Below are 7677 nucleotides of genomic sequence, written 5' to 3'. Positions count from 1 at the left end.
ATAGACATCCCTCGAGTCATCTAAATGATCACATGATCCATATGAACTAAACCATGTCCGATCATCACGTGAGATGGAGTAGTTTTCAATGGTGAACATCTCTATGTTGATCATATCTACTATATGATTCATGTCGACCTTTAGGTCTCTAGTGTTCCGAGGCCATGTCTGTACATGCTAGGCTCGTCAAGTTTAACCTGAGTATTCCGCACGTGCAAAACTGTCTTGCACCCATTGTATGTGAACGTAGAGCTTATCACACCCGATCATCACGTGGTGTCTCGGCACGACGAACTGTCCCAACGGTGCATACTCAGGGAGAATACTTATACCTTGAAATTTTAGTGAGGGATCATCTTATAATGCTACTGCCGTACTAAGCAAAATAAGATCACATGAGATACATTCCGAAACACTTCTGGTGTCCGAATACTATCATCCAATATATCAATATTTACCTCTAGACCATTTCGAGACTCCTCGTCATGTCTGTGGTCTCATCCGGGACTCTGAACAATCTCTGGTCACCAAAACACATAACTCATAATACAAATCATCATCAAACGTTAAGCGTGTGGACCCTACGGGTTCGAGAACTATGTAGACATGACCGAGACACATGTTCGGTCAATAACCAATAGCGGAACCTGGATGCTCATATTGGTTCCTACATATTCTACGAAGATCTTTATCAGTCAAACCGCAATGACAACATACATCATTCCCTTTGTCATCGGTATGTTACTTGCCTGAGATTCGATCGTCGGTATCTTCCCCTTGTTCAATCTCGTTACTGGCAAGAATCTTTACTCGTTCCATAATGCATCATCTCGCAACTAACTCATTAGTCACATTGCTTGCAAGGCTTATTATGGTGTGCATTACTGAGAGGGCCTAGAGATACCTCTCCAATACTCGGAGTGACAAATCCTAATCTCGAGCTATGCAGATACCTGTAGAGCATCTTTATAATCATCCCGTTACGTTGTGACGTTTGATAGAACACAAGGTATTCCTCCGGTATTCGGGAGTTGCATAATCTCATAGTCAAAGGAATATGTATAAGTCATGAAGAAAACAATAGCAATAAAACTTAACGACCAGTATGCTAAGCTAACAGATGGGTCTTGTCCATCACATCATTCTCCTAATGATGTGATCCCGTTCATCAAATGACAACACATGTCTATGGTTAGGAAACTTAACCATATTTGATTAACGAGCTAGTCTAGTAGAGGCTTACTAGGGACACTGTATTTTGCCTATGTATCCACACATGTATCAAGTTTCCGGTTAATACAATTCTAGCATGAATAATAAGCATTTATCATGATATAAGGAAATATAAATAACAACTTTATTATTGACTCTAGGGCATATTTCCTCAAGTCTCCCACTTGCACTAGAGTCAATAATCTAGATTACATTGTAATGGTTCTAACACCCATGGAGTCTTGGTGTTGATCATGTTTTGCTCGTGGAAGAGGCTTAGTAAACCGGTCTGCCACATTTAGATACGTATGTATTTTGCAAATCTCTGTGTCTCCCTCCTTGACTTGATCACGGATGGAGTTGAAGCGTCTCTTGATGTGTTTGGTTCTTTTGTGAAATCTGGATTCCTTCACTAAGGCAATTGCTCCAGTATTGTCACAAAAGATTTTCATTGGACCCGATGCACTAGGTATTACACCTAGATCGGATATGAACTCTTTCATCCAGACTCCTTCATTTGTTGCTTCCGAAGCAGCTATGTACTCCGCTTCACATGTAGATCCTGCCACGACACTTTGCTTGGAACTGCACCAACCGACAGCTCCACCATTCAATATAAATACATATCCGGTTTGTGACTTAGGGTCATCCGGATCAGTGTCAAAGCTAGCATCGATGTAACCATTTACGACGAGCTCTTTGTCACCCCCATATACGAGAAACATATCCTTAGTCCTTTTCAGGTACTTCAGGATGTTCTTGACCGCTGTCCAGCGATCCACTCCTGGACTACTTTGGTACCACCCTACTAAACTTATAGCAAGGCACAAATCTGGTCTGGTACACATCATTGCATACATAATAGAACCTATGGCTGAGACATAGGGAATGACTTTCATTTTCTCTCTATCTTCTGCAGTGGTCGGGCATTGAGTCTGACTCAACTGCACACCTTGTAACACAAGCAAGAACCCTTTCTTTGACTGATCCATTTTGAACTACTTCAAAACTTTATCAAGGTATGTGCTTTCTGAAAGTCCAATTAAGCGTCTTGATCTATCTCTATAGATCTTGATGCCCAATATATAAGCAGCTTCACCGAGGTCTTTCATTGAAAAACTCTTATTCAAGTATCCTTTTACGCTATCCAGAAATTCTATATCATCTCCAATCAACCATATGTCATCCACATATAATATTAGAAATGCTACAAAGCTCCCACTCAATTATTTCTTGTAAATACAGGCTTCTCCAAAAGTCTGTATAAAACCATATGCTTTGATCACTTCATGAAAGCGTATATTCCAACTCTGAGATGCTTGCACCAATCCACAAATGGATCGCTGGAGCTTACACACTTTGTTAGCACCTTTAGGATCGACAAAACCTTCTGGTTGCATCATATACTACTCTTCTTTAAGAAATCCATTAAGGAATGTAGTTTTGATGTCCATTTGCCAGATTTCATAATCATAAAATGCGGAAATTGCTAACATGATTCGGACAGACTTAAGCATCGCTACGGGTGAGAAGGTCTCATCGTAGTCAACTCCTTGAACTTGTCAAAAACCTTTCGCAACAAGTCGAGCTTTGTAGACAGTTGATAACCCACAAGTATAGGGGATCAATTGTAGCCTCTTTCGTTAGTAAGAGTGTCGAACCCACCGAGGAGCTAAAGGTAGAACAAATATTCCCTCAAGTTCTATCGACCACCGATACAACTCTACGCACGCTTGACGTTCGCTTTACCTAAAACAAGTATGAAACTAGAAGTACTTTGTAGGTGTTTTTGGATAGGTTTGCAAGAATATAAAGAGCACGTAAATAAAAACTAGGGGCTGTTTAGATAAAGACACAATCAAGTTAGTATAGCGAGTGTGGAAAAGTGGTGGTAGGAGTTGTGAAATTGTCCCTAAGAAATTGACTACTTTACTAGACCGATAGCAAGTTTTATGTGGGAGAGGCCACTGCTAGCATGTCATCCCTGACTTGGAATTCTATGCACTTATGATTGGAACTATTAGCAAGCATCCGCAACTACTAACGTTCATTAAGGTAAAACCCAACCATACCATTAAGATATATTGGCCCCCTTTCAATCCCGTATGCATCAATTTCTATGCTAGGTTGAAGCTTGTGTCACTCTTGCCCTCCAATACATAGTCCTATCAACATACAACTAACCCTATGGTGTGATCCACGTGCGCGCTCATATGATGGGGACCAAAGGACAGCAACATAACCACAAGAAATTTAAATCAATTCATCAACCACCGATAGGACAACGAAAATCTACTCAGATATCATAGGATGGCAACACATCATTGGATAATAATATGAAGCATAAAGCACCATGTTAAAGTAGAGGGTACAGTGGGTTGCGGGAGAGTGGACCGCTGTAGATAGAGGGGGGAAGGTGATGGAGATGTTGGTGAAGACGGCGGAGGTGTTGGTGAAGATCGCGGTGATGATGATGGTGGCCACGGCAGCGTTCCGGCGCCACCGAAAGAGTAGGGGAGAGGGGGCCCCTTCTTCTTCTTCTTCCTTGACCTCCTCCCTAGATGGGAGAAGGGTTTCCCCTCTGGTCCTTGGCCTCCATGGCATGGGAGGGGCGAGAGCCCCTTCGAGATTGGATCTGTCTCTCTGTCTCTCTCTGTTTCTGCGTTCTGGTATTCTGCCCTTTCACCGTTTCGTATATATATGGAGATCCGTAACTCCGATTGGATTGAAACCTTCACCCAGATTTTCTCTGAAAATTAGCTATCTTGCGGCCAAAGAAGAGCAGCAACCGCCTTACGGGTGGCCCACGAGGGTCAGGGGCGCGCCCAGGGGGGCAGGCGCGCCCCCTGCCTCGTGGCCCCCTCGGGCACCGACTCGCGTTGATTCTTCTTCCCATATTCTCCAAATATTCCAAAAATATTCTACGTCCATTTTTATCCTGTTTGGACTCCGTTTGATATGGGGTTTCTGCGAAACATAAAACATGCAACAAACTGGAACTGACACTGGGCACTGGATCAATATGTTAGTCCCAAAAATAGTATAAAAAGTTGCCAAAAAGTATATGAAAGTTGTATAATATTGGCATGGAACAATAAAAAATTATAGATATGACGGAGACGTATCAGCATCCCCAAGCTTAATTCCTGCTCGTCCTCGAGTAGGTAAATGATAATTTTTTTTTGATGTGGAATGCTACCTAGCATAATCTTGATCATGTATCTAATCATGGCATGAATATTAAGACACGAGTGATTCAAAGCAATAGTCTATCATTTGACATAAAAACAATAATACTTCAAGCATACCAAGCAAGCAATTATGTCTTATTGAAATAACATAGCCAAAGAAAGCTCATCCCTACAAAATCATATAGTCTGGCTATGCTCCATCTTCACCACACAAAGCATTCAAATCATGCACAACCCCGATGACAAGCCGAGCAATTGGTTCATACTTTTTAATGCGCTTCAGCCTTTTCAACCCTCACGCAATACATGAGCGCAAGCCATGGACATAGCAATATAGGTCGAATAGCATATGATGATGGAGGTTGTGTGGAGAAGACAAAAAAGGAGAAAGTCTCACATCGACGTGGCTAATTAACGGGCTATGGAGATGCCCATCAATTGATGTCAATGTGAGGAGTAGGGATTGCCATGCAACAGATGCAATAGAGCTATAAGTGTATGAAAGCTCAAACTGGAAACTAAGTGGGTGTGCATCCAACTTGCTTGCTCATGAAGACCTCGGGCATTTGAGGAAGCCCACCATCGGAATATACAAGCCAACTTCTATAATGAAAATTCCCACTAGTATATGAAAGTGATAACTCAAGAGACTCTCTATATGAAGAACATGGTGCTACTCTGAAGCACAAGTGTGGTAAAAGGATAGTAACATTGCCCCTTATCTCATTTTTTTCTTTTTTTGGTGGGCTTCTTTGGCCTCTCTTTTTTATTTGGGCTTCTTTGGCCTCTTTTATTTTGATAACCTCACATGGTACAATTTTCTAATAATGATGATCATCACACTTTTATTTACTTACAACTCGACGTCTAGATCAAAGTATGACCCTATATGAATGCCTCCGACGGTGTACCGGGATGTGCAATGATCTAGCGTAGCAATGACATCAAAAAAACGGACAAGGCATGAAAACATCATGCTAGCTATCTTACGATCATGCAAAGAAATATGGCAATAAATGCTCAAGTAATGTATATGATGATGGAAGTTGCATGGCAATATATCTCGGAACGGCTATGGAAATGCCATGATAGGTAGGTATGGTGGCTGTTTTGAGGAAGATATAAGGAGGCTTATGTGTGATAGAGCGTATCGTATCACGGGGTTTGGATGCACCGGCGAAGTTTGCACCAACTCTCGAGGTGAGAAAGGGCAATGCACGGTACCGAAGAGGCTAGCAATGATGGAAGGGTGAGAGTGCGTATAATCCATGGACTCACATTAGTCATAAAGAACTCATATACTTATTGCAAAAGTTTATTAGCCCTCGAAGCAAAGTACTACTACGCATGCCCCTAGGGGGATAGATTGGTAGGAAAAGACCATCGCCCGTCCCCGACCGCCACTCATAAGGAAAGCAATGAAAGAACACCTCATGCTCCGACTTCGTTACATAACGGTTCACCATACGTGCATGCTACGGGACTTGCAAACCTCAACACAAGTATTCCTCAATTTCACAATTAATCAACTAGCACGACTCTAATATCACCACCTTTATATCGCAAAACTATTGCAAGGAATCAAACATATCATATTCAGTGATCTACAAGTTTTATGTTGGATTTTATGACTAACCATGTGAATGACCAATTCCTGTCATCTCTCTAGATAGATATAAGTGAAGCAAGAGAGTTTAATTCTTTCTACAATAGATATGCCCACGCTCTAACAAATATAAGTGAAGAAAAAGAGCATTCTACAAATGGCGGTTGTCTATGTGAAGAGAAACATGCAATCCAAACTTCAAATGATATAAGTGAAGCACATGAAGCATTCTATAAAGCCATACTCAAAAGATATAAGTGAAGTGCAAAGAGCATTCTATAAATCAACCAAGGATCATCTCATACCAGCATGGTGCATAAAAGAAAAATGGAAACTAAATGCAAAAGACGCTCCAAGATTGCACATATCGCATGAACGAAACGAATCCGAAAACATACCGATACTTGTTGAAGAAAGAGGGGATGCCTTCCGGGGCATCCCCAAGCTTAGACGCTTGAGTCTCCTTGAATATTTACTTGGGTTGCCTTGGGCATCCCCAAGATTGAGCTCTTGTCTCTCCTCCTTATCCTCATATCGGAACATCCTCGATCTTCGAACACTTCATCCACACAAAACTTCAACAGAAGACTCGGTAAGATCCGTTAGTATAATAAAGCAAATCACTACTCTAAGTACTGTTGAAAACCAATTCATATTTTGTTTTTGCATTTTTTCTACTGTAATATAGCTTTTGCATGGCTTAATCCACTGATATAAATCGATAGTTTCATCAAAACAAGCAAACTATGCATCAAAAACAGAATCTGTCTAAAACAGAACAGTCTGTAATAATCTGAACATTCACCATACTTCTCTTACTTGACAAATTCTGCCAAAATTAGGAAAAATAAACCATTTGTATAGAAATACAGTGCAAAAAGTTTCAGAACCGTTTTTCGTTCCAGTAAAAAATAAAAAATCGCGCACTACAGCCAAAGTTTCTGTCCTGCACTGTACAAACCAACAAGCATTGTAAACATCCTAAAGGCAAACCTTGGAACATTATTTTTATAATACAATGGAATTGTACAAGGGGATAATTATTTTTATTGAAAAGTTTCTGTAATCAAGATTTACAAAGTTTCCGTGAGCATGAACAAAGTTCAAGGCTAGCTCCCACTTTAACAGTGCTTGTCTCTCTCACTTTCATTTTCCTTTTTGAAAAAGTTTTGGGTTCCCCTCTTTATTTTTGTTGTTTTTAAACTATATGAAAGTACTCAACAGAAATAAATGACTCTTTAAACCTTCCAGGTTTTCTCCCTGACATCGCTTTCTTTAAAGCCATTAAGCTAGGAATATAGTGCTCAAGTAGTGAATCCACCCGGATCCCAAGGTATATCAAAGCCAATTTTAATTAGCAATGATTCGTAATTTAGTAGTGAGCACAAAGCAACATATATCATGTAATGACGAAGTATAACTCTCTTCCTATGCATCGGCATGTCATAAAAGAACAATTCATGCACACATAACAAAGGCCAATGCATAGTATAAACAGTTTCTTGCAATTTCATCGTGTGGGAAACATAGAGAGGTGGAGATATAGTTCCTCTCTCATAATAATTGCAAGTAGGAGCAGCAAGCACATGCATATTATACTCATCAAAATCATCATGTGTAGTAGTAAAAGGCAACCCATCAATATAATCCTTAATAAACACAAACTTC

Source organism: Triticum aestivum, chromosome 5D (assembly GCF_018294505.1).
Source record: "Triticum aestivum cultivar Chinese Spring chromosome 5D, IWGSC CS RefSeq v2.1, whole genome shotgun sequence".
Lineage (NCBI taxonomy): Eukaryota > Viridiplantae > Streptophyta > Magnoliopsida > Poales > Poaceae > Triticum > Triticum aestivum.
The sequence above is the reverse complement of the archived record's forward strand: the minus strand, read 5'-3'. Positions refer to the sequence as shown.